Below are 13,607 nucleotides of genomic sequence, written 5' to 3' on the forward strand. Positions count from 1 at the left end.
ATACCAATACCTTTAAGCAATAAAAATGTTTTGGAAAAATACTGTATATACTCGAGTATAAACTGACCAGAATATAAGCTGAGGCTCCTACTTTTACGACAAAAAAACTGGGAAAACTTTTTGACTTGAGTTTAAGCCTAGGGTGAGAAATACATTAGTCACAGCCTCCCCCCAGTATATAGCTTTTCAGCCGCTTGCCCCCTGTAAAAAGCCAGCCAGCATTCCCTCAGTGTATAGCCAGCCCCATTATACAGGAAACCCTCTGCTCCTGTATAAAGCCAGCCCCCTGCCCATGTATATCCAGTCCCCTGCCCCAGTAGCCAGACAGCATTATATAACCAGCATTTCCACATTATATAGCCAGCTTCATGCCCTATTATATAGCCAGTCCCCTGCTCCACTATATAGCCAGTCCCCTGCCCCACTATATAGCCAGTCCCCTGCCCCACTATATAGCCAGTCCCCTACCCCATTATATAGCCTTTCACCAGCCCCAGTTTATAAAAAAGAAAGTCAAAACTCACCTTTCTGACGCCCCCCACAGGTCTTCTCCACGATCGCCTGGAAGCGGCAGGTCCGTGTCACAGTCCGGTGCACATGATGTGACATCAGCTCCCGCTGACACAGCCGGCAGCTGGCACACACAATATTTTCATTGTTCATTGTTACCATTTTGAGAACCATGGGCCTATTGATATTTACATATATTTATTTTTGCATATACATTCATTTTTCAATACAGTGCTTACCTAAAGAAATAAGTATAACCTTTTATTTATAGATTGGGTACTTGGGAAAGAGGGAATACCTGCCATATTTATGTTTTTCTGTGTTTGCTTTTTGGGAAAAGGAGAGTGATTTAAATAATTTATCAAATGTTCTTTGTTGTTCATAGTACCATAGTAGATAAGGTTGAAAAAAAAACATGTCAGTCTATCAATTCCACGCTTACAAATCCCACAGTGTTGATCCAGAAGAAGCCAAAAAAAACCTAAATGGCTGATGCCAGCAAGCCCTTAGTAGGTAAATATTCCAACTCTCACTCTGCACTCCAAAAAGGCACTGAGGTCTTTCTTGCACACATACAAATGATAAGCCATTGCAGCATATTGTGTTCCATTGTCTTACAGTAAAGAATCCTGTTTATGGCAATAAACATCATAGGTATAAAAAGATCATTAGAAATATCCTTGTACTGCCCACTCAGATATTTGTACATTGTAAGGAGGTTTCCCGTTAGTTGTCTTTTTTTCTAAACTGAATAACTCCTAGTTTAGTAATGTCATTGTAGTCAATCAATAAGCTTGATTGTGCTGCCTGTAGTCAGTCCAGTTCAACTATTTCCTTTTTGTACACTGGTGTCCAAAACTGTACACAATGGGGCACATTTTCTAAGAACAGGGTAAACTGCACTTTGTGCAGTTTGCCAGTGTATAGTGCTGAGGGAGCCAGTTTCATGATTTGTGGTACCCATTCTTCATGAATCTGGCGCTTTCTGCACTGCCCCGACAGAGTGCACCAACTTTTTTTATAGTGCACCTTTAACATTGGACTTGTGACACAATTCTGGCGGACTTTGCATGTTAAATCTGGCGCACAGTCTGCCTGAGCACAGAACCGCTCCCTAATTTGTGTCGCATGATGCCTAGTGCAGCTGCACCACAAAAGTACAGGCACTTCTTAAATACCTTTGCAAGCAGTTTGCACCTAATTGTTCCCCAATATTTCATGTGTGGTCTGACCAGTGATGTATATTGGCAATACTATGTATTTATTACTCATAAACTCATGCTTATGCTGATGTCTTGAAACCCTAAGGCAGTGATGGCGAACCTTTTAGAGACTGAGTGCCCAAACTACAACAAAGACCTGCTTATTTATCGCAAAGTGCCAACACAGAAATTTAATTTGTGATTTATACTCCCTGCTCTGTCACAGTTTTTATTGATATCAGCACCTGAGGACACCAATAAAGCAGAAAATAGTCCCAGGTAGCACTGTCACTTTAAAATACCTGTGTGCACAGCAAGTCCTGGGCTGTCTGGGACTGCAGGAAGATACCTGGAGTCATCTCTGGGGATGGCCTGGGTGCCCACTGAAAGGGCTCTGAGTGCCACCTCTGGCACCAGTGCCATAGGTTAGCCATCACTGCCCCAAGGGATATGATCACTCATACACAATAATGTAACAATATACAATATATCATGTCTTTGGCACACTACAATACAGATCTGACCTGCATGGACCTCATTTTAAAAGCAGTTGTATAACTTACTAAAACAAAATACTTTAGGTTTTGTGTGGTATTGCAGCTTAGACCCATTCATTTAACCCCTCCTCAACATTAGATGTAGTAGGATGTCACAAGCGGAGGGGACTTCCCACAATGTGACATACTACTATGTCCCACTCCTGGCACCTGCTAACCCTTTGTAACTTCTTTGAGTTTAAGGTAATAAATTATTTATACAATGACTTCACACATAAAGGTACATATATATATACAGTTTGTGTATATTTATATATTTGTTTGATGTCGTAAATAATCAACAATAATAGAGACAATTTTACTGATTTGCTCCTGTAGTTGTAAGAAAGAAGAACCTTGCCAAGAAATGTATATAAACTTGAGAGAGCTAGTAACAATCAACTACTCTGTAAATTCCTGTATCTGAAGAGTTAATAACGCCTTAGTCAAGAACTACTTAAGGTTGAAGTGCATCACACATTACTGGAAGGATGTTGTGGTATAAGAGGTATCCAACAATAGCTCTAATAATGTTTATCAGTCCCTGGGTTTAATGGATGATAATGCATTTGCTATGCCATGCAAAGACAAATTTACAGCATTAACAGGTTCATATGGCTTAGCTCTGGCTTTCTGCCTCACATGGCTTTCTTCACAATACTAAACAACAACAGAATTTTAGAACAAAGCAATTGTTATTAAAAAAAAAATCTATTTCTAGCTATATAAACTATAGTATTTCTTCAAATATACAGTATTGTTTTATCTGCAATAATAACAATATTAACCCCTTAAACTTTGGTCATCTTTGCTACCATATTGGGCACTGTACTATGTTTTTATTTTCTTGTACAGGATTCAACTTGAGGGAATAACTGTTTTTCTATTTTGATAGATTGGGCATTTTGGGGCACAATGATACCTAACATGTTTAGGATTTCATTTGTTTATTTATATTTATATCAGTTAGAAGGGTGATAATAATGTTAATGTTTTTTTATGTTTTTTAGATCACCCAGGGGACTTAAACCCTAGGTTATCTCTTTCATCCTAAAATCCTAAGTTTTTGCCCTGTTTAATATATCAACCAGTTAGACCTGCAGGGTTTGCATTATGTGCCGAGTCGCCTAACATATAGCCCTGTAACTAGAAGGTCCCTACTGGGAATTGCGAGTAGGGTTCACTATAATCATTCACTGGTATTTTGTTCATTAACTGTCATGAACTATAACGTTGATCAACACTGGTACTCTCTCATAGTATCATTGACGTAGATTGAGCATATAGAGTAGTATTCGCTATAGGCAGACATAGGGAGATCAACACTGGTAGTTAAAACAAATGAAAGAAAACTCTCTTGGTTGGTGGTAGGGCACCATAGTCTTCTCTGAAGACCTTATTTTTACTTAATAAGTATTGTACTGGGGAAGGTACAATGACAATGTGCTTATCTTCTGGGAAAGTGATAGATCCCACTTTCATGAGTTTGTGTAAGAGGAGTTTGTGGACTACATGGAAACGAGCTTGGAGTCAAAATCCCAGAGCTCTTTATAGGTAATGAAGGATCACGAAAGTGGCTGTGTACAAGAAAGTTGCGCAAATTTGGACCCCTACGATCAGGGCCTTTCTAGACCCTTTCTAGGGGCCCTGGGCAAAACTAAAAGTGGGGCTCCAAAATAAAACTATTTTATGACAGTCACACTCAGTAAGATGCTCCCTTTATCTGTGCAATCTGTAATATGGGAGAATTTTATAACAGATAAATAGATGATAGGCAGATCAATGGGCAGCACGGTGGCTCAGTGGTTAGCACTACAGCCTTGCAGCGCTGGTCAACATCTGCAAAGAGTTTGTATGTTCTCTGTGTGTTTGCGTGGGTTTCCTATGGTTTCCTCCCACACTCCAAAAAATTACTGGTAGGTTGAATAAATTGTGAGCCCCATGGGGACAGGGACTGATCTAGCAAGCACAGTGCAGTGCTGCTTAATCTGTGTGCTTAATAAATAAAGAATTATTAATTATAATTATTATGATGATAGAAGATAAATATGAGAGATTTCTAGATGCAGAACTATAAAGTAGATTATATATACAGTATATGATATATACAGTAGAAGGATATGAGAGATAAATACAGTAGAAAAGAAATAGAAGATTGATTGATAAATAGAGAAAAAGGTGAGATATATAAATGATCAGATTATAGGAGATAGATAGCTAGACAGACAGATATATAGACAGGAGATAGATGATAAACATCTGCACCCGGGAATTCAACCAAGGGGTATTAACCCTTTCACTGCCAGGCATTTCTGGATATTTTTTCGCGTTATCGACAAGAGAAAATTTTTTAGAATTTTGAAGTTTAAAAATAAAATCGAAATTACAGCAAAAAAAAGGCAAACCCAAAAAACATATATTTTCTGAAAACAGACACTTGCCCCATTTTCAAAATTGCATTAAAAAGTTTATAGACATAGGCGCATTCATGCAAATTTGATTCAAACCGAAACATTTTATAAAAAATACTTAAAATTTTACTTTGATAGCAAAAAATGTGTTCCAAACAGAAAACATTTATCTTCACATCTCATAAATTTAATAGATGGACATGTGTCGAGTTCAGAGACACCTCATAGTCATATGTTCACATAAACAAATCATCATAATATCAGTAAAACTCAAATAACTAAATATCTGCTTTTCAGTTAGAAATTTTAAGACAGTCACAACCTGAAAAATATAGCAATAAAACAATGAAAAGTAAAGGCGCCATAAAACCCATATCATTTTTAAAAGCAGACAACCAGGCATTTGGCAATTAACATTCAAAATTTACTCTAAAATAAGCACAAATCCAGAATACTTACAGTGCCTACAAGTAGTATTCAACCCCCTGCAGATTTAGCAGGTTTCATAAGAAGCAAATAAGTTAGAGCCTTCAAACTTCAAACAAGAGCAGGATTCATTAACAGATGCATAAATCTTACAAACCAAAAAGTTATGTTGCTCAGTTAAATTTTAATACATTTTAAACATAAAAGTGTGGGTCAATTATTATTCAACCCCTCAAACCACCAGAATTCTGTTTGGTTCCCCTAAAGTATTAAGAAGTATTTCAGGCACAAATAACAAAGAGCTTCACATGTTTGGATTAATTATCTGTTTTTCCAGCCTTTTCTGACTATTTAAGACCCTCCCCAAACTTGTGAACAGCACTCATACATGGTCAACATTGGAAAGACAAAGGAGCATTCCAAGGCCATAAGAGACAAGAACATGGAGGGTCACAAGGCTGGCAAGGGGTACAAAACCCTTTCCAAGGAGTTCGGCATACCTGTCTCCACTGTTGGGAGCATCATCTGGAAGTGGAAGGCTTATGAAACTACTGTTAGCCTTCCACGGCCTGGAGAGCATTTAAAAGTTTCCTCTCGTGTCGAGGCCAGGCTTGTCCGAAGAGTCAAGGCTAACCCAAGGACAACAAGGAAGGAGCTCCGGGAAGATCTCATGGCAGTGGGGACATTGGTTTCAGTCAATACCATAAGTAACGTACTCCACCGCAATGGTCTCCGTTCCAGATGAGCGCGTAAGGTACCTTTACTTTCAAAGCGTCATGTCAAGGCTCGTTTACAGTTTGCTCATGATCACTTGGAGGACTCTGAGACAGACTGGTTCAAGGTTCTCTGGTCTGATGAGACCAAGATCAAGATCTTTGGTGCCAACCACACACGTGACGTTTGGAGACTGGATGGCACTGCATACGACTCCAAGAATACCATCCCTACAGTCAAGCATGGTGGTGGCAGCATCATGCTGTGGGGCTGCTTCTCAGCCAAGGGGACTGGCCATCTGGTCCGCATCCATGGGAAGATGGATAGCACGGCCTATTTGGAGATTTTGGCCAAGAACCTCCGCTCCTCCATCAAGGATCTTAAGATGCGTCGTCATTTCATCTTCCAACAAGACAACGACCCAAAGCACACAGCCAAGAAAACCAAGGCCTGGTTCAAGAGGGAAAAAATCAAGGTCTTGCAGTGGTCTAGTCAGTCTCCTGACCTCAACCCAATTGAAAACTTGTGGAAGGAGCTCAAGATTAAAGTCCACATGAGACACCCAAAGAACCTAGATAACTTGGAAAAGATCTGCATGGAGGAGTGGGCCAAGATAACTCCAGAGACCTGTGCCGGCCTGATCAGGTCTTATAAAAGACGATTATTAGCTGTAATTGCAAACAAGGGTTATTCCACAAAATATAAACCTAGGGGTTGAATAATAATTGACCCATACTTTTATGTTTAAAATTTATTAAAATATAACTAAGCAACATAATGTTTTGGTTTGTAAGATTTATGCATCTGTTAATAAATCCTGCTCTTGTTTGAAATTTGAAGGCTCTAACTTATTTGCTTCTTATCAAACCTGCTAAATCTGCAGGGGGTTGAATACTACTTGTAGGCACTTTATATAGAGAAGATATATTTTACTAAAACAACAAGATGTGAGGAGATCTTACAGATCCCACACGTGTATATTCACCTAAATATGCAGCAAAGGGAACGTTAAATCCGCTGGGGACACGAAACAATTTTTGCAGAAAATTAAATTAAATATGCATTCTTTTGAACATTCTCAGTTGATAAATGTGGTGTTGCACACTCTGTGGTGTATTTTTTTCGCCATTCCGTGACCTTAGAGTTGCGGTTTTTTTCTCACTAAATAAACCCGCAAAAATATGTTTGCGGAAAAATTTGCGACAATTATACGCCAAGAAGCTACATTGGACTAATGATAAATCTCCCCCTTTGTCTAGTTTTGATTCTTTCTAACCTTGATACTTTGTAAATCTTGCCTGATCTATTAACTCTAATAAATATTTTTAACTCATTTTTGTACATTTTTTTTTTACTCTGTGTCCTATTTCCAATTTATATGTCACTACAGTATCGTCCCATTTTTCCCTATTAAACTCATTTGGATTATTTAAACATTCCACATGTACTAAATGTACTACATCTTTCCTCTTATCTTCAATCCGTGCTAACCTCCTAGCCTTTACTATTTCCCCCGTTTCCTCATTAATCCTCTAGATAAAACTTGATCACACCCCAAATCCCCCCCATAGATACCCCTTCACTATTATGCTCAAAAAAGTGCCTAATTTTTTCATGAAATATTGTATGATTGATAATTGAGTTTATTGTTTCTGGTTAACCTGGTATCTAGTTAACTTATCTCTATTTAACACCACCTGTACATACACTGGGGGATGATTAGTTAATCCTCTTGCTCCATAGGTTATTTTACATATTATATATGGTACCATAAGATCATTTCCCAATACATAATCAATCCATGGAACTATGGCCTACACCGGCATATGATAGTAGCTATGCCCCCCGCGTTTGGCCAGATACATCAAGCGGCTTAGGTCCCCACCTTCTAAGACCTCTACGACGCCTCCCATATTCGCTATTTTTACCGCAAATTCTTGCACTGCCCAAGAATTTTGTGATTATTTCCCCTGATGTGTTTGACAGGAAAAAAATGTGTGACAGGAAAAAAAATCTTTTTATGTGGGTGCCATACATAAACCCACCATATTTCTTTTGTGAATTTATCAAGTGCTGTTGCTTTATCCCCCTCCTAGATAGATTTTCCCCCTAAATCTATCAAATTTTTCTCTCATAACCATATTCAAATTCCCCTTCCTTCACCCCTCACAAAAGGGACTGATATCCAGAACCTAACTCTTCTCAAGCATTTGCAGCCCGTCTCCCCAAGCATCAACCAATAATATATATTATTTCTTACTCTATCCGGAGACCCTTTTAATCCAGCCACTCCACTGCCTCTTTAGGCGTAGCAAAGAATTGAATCCTATCTTGATATACAATATGTAACCTGGGTGGATACACAATTCCATACTGTGTCTGTGCTTGTCTAAGTTGCCTTTTTACCTCATTATATTCCTGCATATTTTGTAGCATTTCAAATGAGAAATCAGGAAAAGTTTTTATTTGGTCCTTCCCATGAGTAAATTTTTCTATATCCAAGTTTTCCTCAGCATTATATTTCTGTCTCTGGAGCTCAAGAACTTTGCCTATATAGTTCTAGAATTTACTCCAGGAGGTGGAGTTTTAGCAGGGATACCATGGTCACGTTCTACTGAAAACAAATTTGTCAGGTCTTTTTTGTTTATTATTGTTTGTTCCAGTATCCATTCTTTTATAGATTTTGTCCAATCTTGTCCATCGGTTCTCTCAGGAAAACTAATAAATCTTGAATTATACCTTCTTGGCCTGTCCTCAATTTTAGACAATTTCTCATATACAGCAACATTCTTTTTGCTGTGCTCCAAATTACTTTGGTATCTTCTACTATTTGATATTCCATTTTAACTACCCTCTGCTCAGCTTCTCCCACCCTCTTACCAAGGTCAGTTCTGAGAAGATTTACTTCCTCCTTCAGTATACCTTCAGTTTTTACAAGAATTACTTAGACCTCATTGTTTTTATTTATGGCATTCATAACGTCATCCAAACTTGTTTACTTTTGTTGTTTACTATATTGTTCTGCTTGCCCTTCTTCTGTTTCATCAAATTTCTTCTCTCCTCCAGAGTCACTCTCCACACTGCTTCCAGAAATATTTTCTTCTCTTTTTTTCCTAGTTGATTCAAATTCCTCCTTTTTGCCAGGGGAGTGACCTTTGCTCTGTACACTAGAGAAGAAGGACATCTTATGCCATCATTAATTCCTCTCTTGACCTTTCTGGACAGATTTAGGCCTGTCCCTACTTTTCCCCCTACTAGACATCTTAGAAACATCTTAGGAACCAGGAAAGCTGAGCCTTATGGTTCACACAAATGGGCTTTAAATCAATCCTTTGTTACCTATTTAATCTGTAAATGCTCAATTAACAGTATGTACTTGGTTATATATAATTTCCAGAATGTTCATAGTCACTTCAATGGAGGTTCATTAGTTTTTCAGTATCCAATTTTGAATGCATATGATAATAAGAAGACATAATAAGGTAATTTATCAAATGCAAGTACAGGTAGTCCCCAGGTTACAAGATAGGTTCTGTAGGTTTGTTATTAAATTGAATTTGTATGTAAGTCAGAACTGTATATTTTATCATTGTAACAATTTTTTTTGATCTCTGTGACAATTGGATTTTAAAAATGCGGGATGGTCATAAAAACCTGGATTGACAATAAAGCTTCATTACAGACACCTTCATACAATACATTAAACTGTTATAGCTGTTTATTGTAGCCTAAGGCTAAAGTTCAGTAAGTAATAGAGATGAGCGAGCACTAAAATGCTTGGGTACTCGTTATTCGAGACGAACTTTTCCTGATGCTCGAGTGCTCGTCTCGAATAACGAGCCCCATTGAAGTCAATGGGAGACTCGAGCATTTTTCAAGGGGACCAAGGCTCTGCACAGGGAAGCTTGGCCAAACACCTGGGAACCTCAGAAAACGATGGAAACACCACGGAAATGGACAGGAAACAGCAGGGGAAGCATGCATGGAGGCTCTGAGGCTGCTTAATCGCACCATTATGCCAAAATTATGGGCAACAGCATGGCCATGACAGAGTGACAGAATGAAGCTAGATAGCATCTAAAACATCCAATAATTGACCCTGACACTATAGGGGACGGCATGCAGAGGCAGCGGCAGCAGCAGCAGGCTAGAGAGTGGCATGGCGACATACCCTAAATGGACTCAGGCTTCAAACCAATGGGTGGCAGAGAGGAACCAAAGGAGGTGAGCAAGAAGCGCTCAAATAATATCGGTACATGATAAAAGTTTGCCAGTATATTTTGTGGATTACACAGCAGGGTGGCGACAAAGTTAACATGGAAGCCATGAAAACAACCCAAAATTCTGCCTGACACAGCTCGTTTGATAAGGGGACCATGTATGGAGGCAGTGAACTAGTAGTAGATTAAAGGTGCTGCAGTTAAAACTATGTTAGTTGGATCTTGGCATGGAGCTGGCGCTCTGCTGCCAGGCGAGCTTTCGCCAATCCAAGCCCCTGTCTCTAGGCTACTCCCCAAACAGCACTTCTAAGAACCTTTTGTATAAGATCAAGTGTAGTAGCGTTCTTATAAGTTTGGGATATGGCGGGTGAGGGGAATGTAAACAGATGCCCAAGAACCGCTGAAATAATATCGGTAAATGATAAAAGTTTGCCAGTATATTTTGTGGATTACACAGCAGGGTGGCGACAAAGTTAACAAGTTTGATGTGGAATGCCCTGTAATTGCTCTTGGGCGGTGTGCCTTTTATCGCCTAGTCTCAGCAGTTTGAGCACCGCCTGCTGTCGCTTAGCGACGGCACTGCTGCTGTGCCTAGAGCTACCGACTGATGGCGCCATGGCCACGGATGGTAATTCGGAGGAGGAGGAGGTGGAGGAGGGGTGGGAGGAGGAGGAGGTGGAGGAGGGGTGGGAGGAGGAGGAGGTATACTAGGCCTTTGAGACCTGGACCGAGGTAGGCCCCGCAATCCTCTGCGTCGGCAGTATATGACCAGCCCCAGGGTCAGACTCGGTCCCAGCCTGCACCAAGTTAAGTGTAGTAGCGTTCTTATAAGTTTGGGATATGGCGGGTGAGGGGAATGTAAACAGATGCGCAAGAAGCGCATGATGCGCATGGAGCTGGCGCTCCGCTGCCAGGCGAGCTTTCGCCAATCCAAGCCCCTGTCTCTAGGCTACTCCCCAAACAGCACTTCTAAGAACCTTTTGTATAAGATCAAGTGTAGTAGCGTTCTTATAAGTTTAGGATATGGCGGGTGAGGGGAATGTAAACAGATGCGCAAGAAGCGCTGAAATAATATTGGTAAATGATAAAAGTTTGCCAGTATATTTTGTGGATAACACAGCAGGGTGGCGACAAAGGTAACAACTTTAATGTGGAATCCATGAAAACAACCCAAATTTCTGCCTGACACACCTCGTTTGATAAGGGGACGATGTATGGAGGCAGCTATGGAGACAATTTAATTTGGATAGTGCCTGTATGTGGCAGTCCAAAAAAGTTTTCAAACCAGAGGAGCAGGTAGGTGGCCCTCCAGAAAAATGAAATAGATTGAGTGCCTGTATGTGGCAGTCCAAAAAAGTTTTCAAACCAGAGGAGCAGGTAGGTGGCCCTCCAGAAAAATGAAATAGATTGAGTGCCTGTATGTGGCAGTCCAAAAAAGTTTTCAAACCAGAGGAGCAGGTAGGTGGCCCTCCAGAAAAATGAAATAGATTGTGTGCCTGTATGTGGCAGTCCAAAAAAGTTTTCAAACCAGAGGAGCAGGTAGGTGGCCCTCCAGAAAAATGAAATAGATTGAGTGCCTGTATGTGGCAGTCCAAAAAAGTTTTCAAACCAGTGGAGCAGGTAGGTGGCCCTCCAGAAAAATGAAATAGATTGAGTGCCTGTATGTGGCAGTCCAAAAAAGTTTTCAAACCAGAGGAGCAGGTAGGTGGCCCTCCAGAAAAATTTAATAGATTGAGTGCCTGTATGTGGCACTCCCATAAATTGTTTAAAACAGAGGACCGGGTAGGTGGCCCTCCAGAAAAATTAAATGCATAAAGTACTATAGCTAGAGCCAGTGGGCCCTGTCAAAAAATAGCCAGTTTCCTCTGCTTTAGTGTACAAAGAGGAGGAGAAGGAGGAAAATGAGGAGGAGGAGGAGTGCATAAATTATTCAGGTTGAGCTTCCTTCACCTGGTGGAGATTGGAAATTATGAGAAATCCAGGCTTTATTCATCTTAATAAGCGTCAGCCTGTCAGCGCTGTCAGTCGACAGGCGTGTACGCTTATCGGTGATGATGCCACCAGCTGCACTGAAAACCCGCTCGGACAACACGCTAGCGGCAGGGCAGGCAAGAACCTCCAAGGCGTACAGCGCCAGTTCGTGCCACATGTCCAGCTTTGAAACCCAGTAGTTGTAGGGAGCTGTGTGATCATTTAGGACGATGGTATGGTCAGCTACGTACTCCCTCACCATCTTTCTGTAAAGATCAGCCCTACTCTGCTGAGACTGGGGACAGGTGACAGTGTCTTGCTGGGGTGACATAAAGCTGGCAAAAGCCTTGTAAAGCGTACCCTTGCCAGTGCTGGACAAGCTGCCTGCTCGCCTACTCTCCCTCGCTACTTGTCCCGCAGAACTACGCACTCTGCCGCTAGCGCTGTCAGAAGGGAAATAGTGTTTCAGCTTGTGCACCAGCGCCTGCTGGTATTCATGCATTCTCACACTCCTTTCCTCTCCAGGGATGAGAGTGGAAAGATTTTGCTTGTACCGTGGGTCCAGGAGAGTGAATACCCAGTAATCGGTGCTGGAATAAATTCTTTGAACGCGAGGGTCACGGGATAGGCAGCCTAGCATGAAATCTGCCATATGCGCCAGAGTACCAACGCTGACTCCTCGAAGTTACTCAGCACCTGACAGATATCAGACATCCACGTCCACTCCTCATTGTAGACTTGAGGAAGCTGACTGACCTGACTACCAGTTCTGGTGGAAGTTGACATCTGGCAGTCTACAATCGCTCTGCGCTGCTGGTAAACTCTGGATAACATGGTTAATGTTGAATTCCACCTCGTGGGCATGTCGCACAACAGGCGGTGAGCGGGCAGTTGGAGGCGGCGCTGCGCTGCCCTGAGAGTGGCAGCATCTGTGCTGGACTTCCTGAAATGCGCACAGATGCCGCGCACCTTCGTGAGCAAATCAGACAGATTGGGGTATGTCTTGAGGAAACGCTGAACTATCAGATTTAACACATGGGCCAGGCATGGCACATGTGTCAGTCTGCCGAGTTGCAGAGCCACCACCAGGTTACGGCCGTTGTCACACACAACCATGCCTGGCTTCAGGTTCAGCGGTGCCAGCCACAGATCAGTCTGCGCCGTGATGCCCTGTAATAGCTCTTGGGCGGTGTGCCTTTTATCGCCTAGGCTCAGCAGTTTGAGCACCGCCTGCTGTCGCTTAGCGACGGCACTGCTGCTGTGCCTAGAGCTATCGACTGATGGCGGCATGCCCACGGATGGTAGTTCGGAGGAGGAGGTGGAGGAGGGGTGGGAGGAGGAGGAGGAGGCATAGTAGGCCTGAAAGACATGGACCGAGGTAGGCCCCGCAATCCTCTGCGTCGGCAGTATATGACCAGCCGCAGGGTCAGACTCGGTCCCAGCCTCCACCAAGTTAACCCAATGTGCCGTCAGCGATATACAGTGGCCCTGCCCGGCAGCACTCGTCCACGTGTCCGTGGTCAGGTGGACCTTGTCAGAAACGGCGTTGGTCAGGGCACGGATGATGTTGTCTGACACGTGGTGGTGCAGGGCTGGGACGGCACATCGGGAAAAGTA

Source organism: Engystomops pustulosus, chromosome 8 (assembly GCF_040894005.1).
Source record: "Engystomops pustulosus chromosome 8, aEngPut4.maternal, whole genome shotgun sequence".
NCBI classification, from domain to species: domain Eukaryota; kingdom Metazoa; phylum Chordata; class Amphibia; order Anura; family Leptodactylidae; genus Engystomops; species Engystomops pustulosus.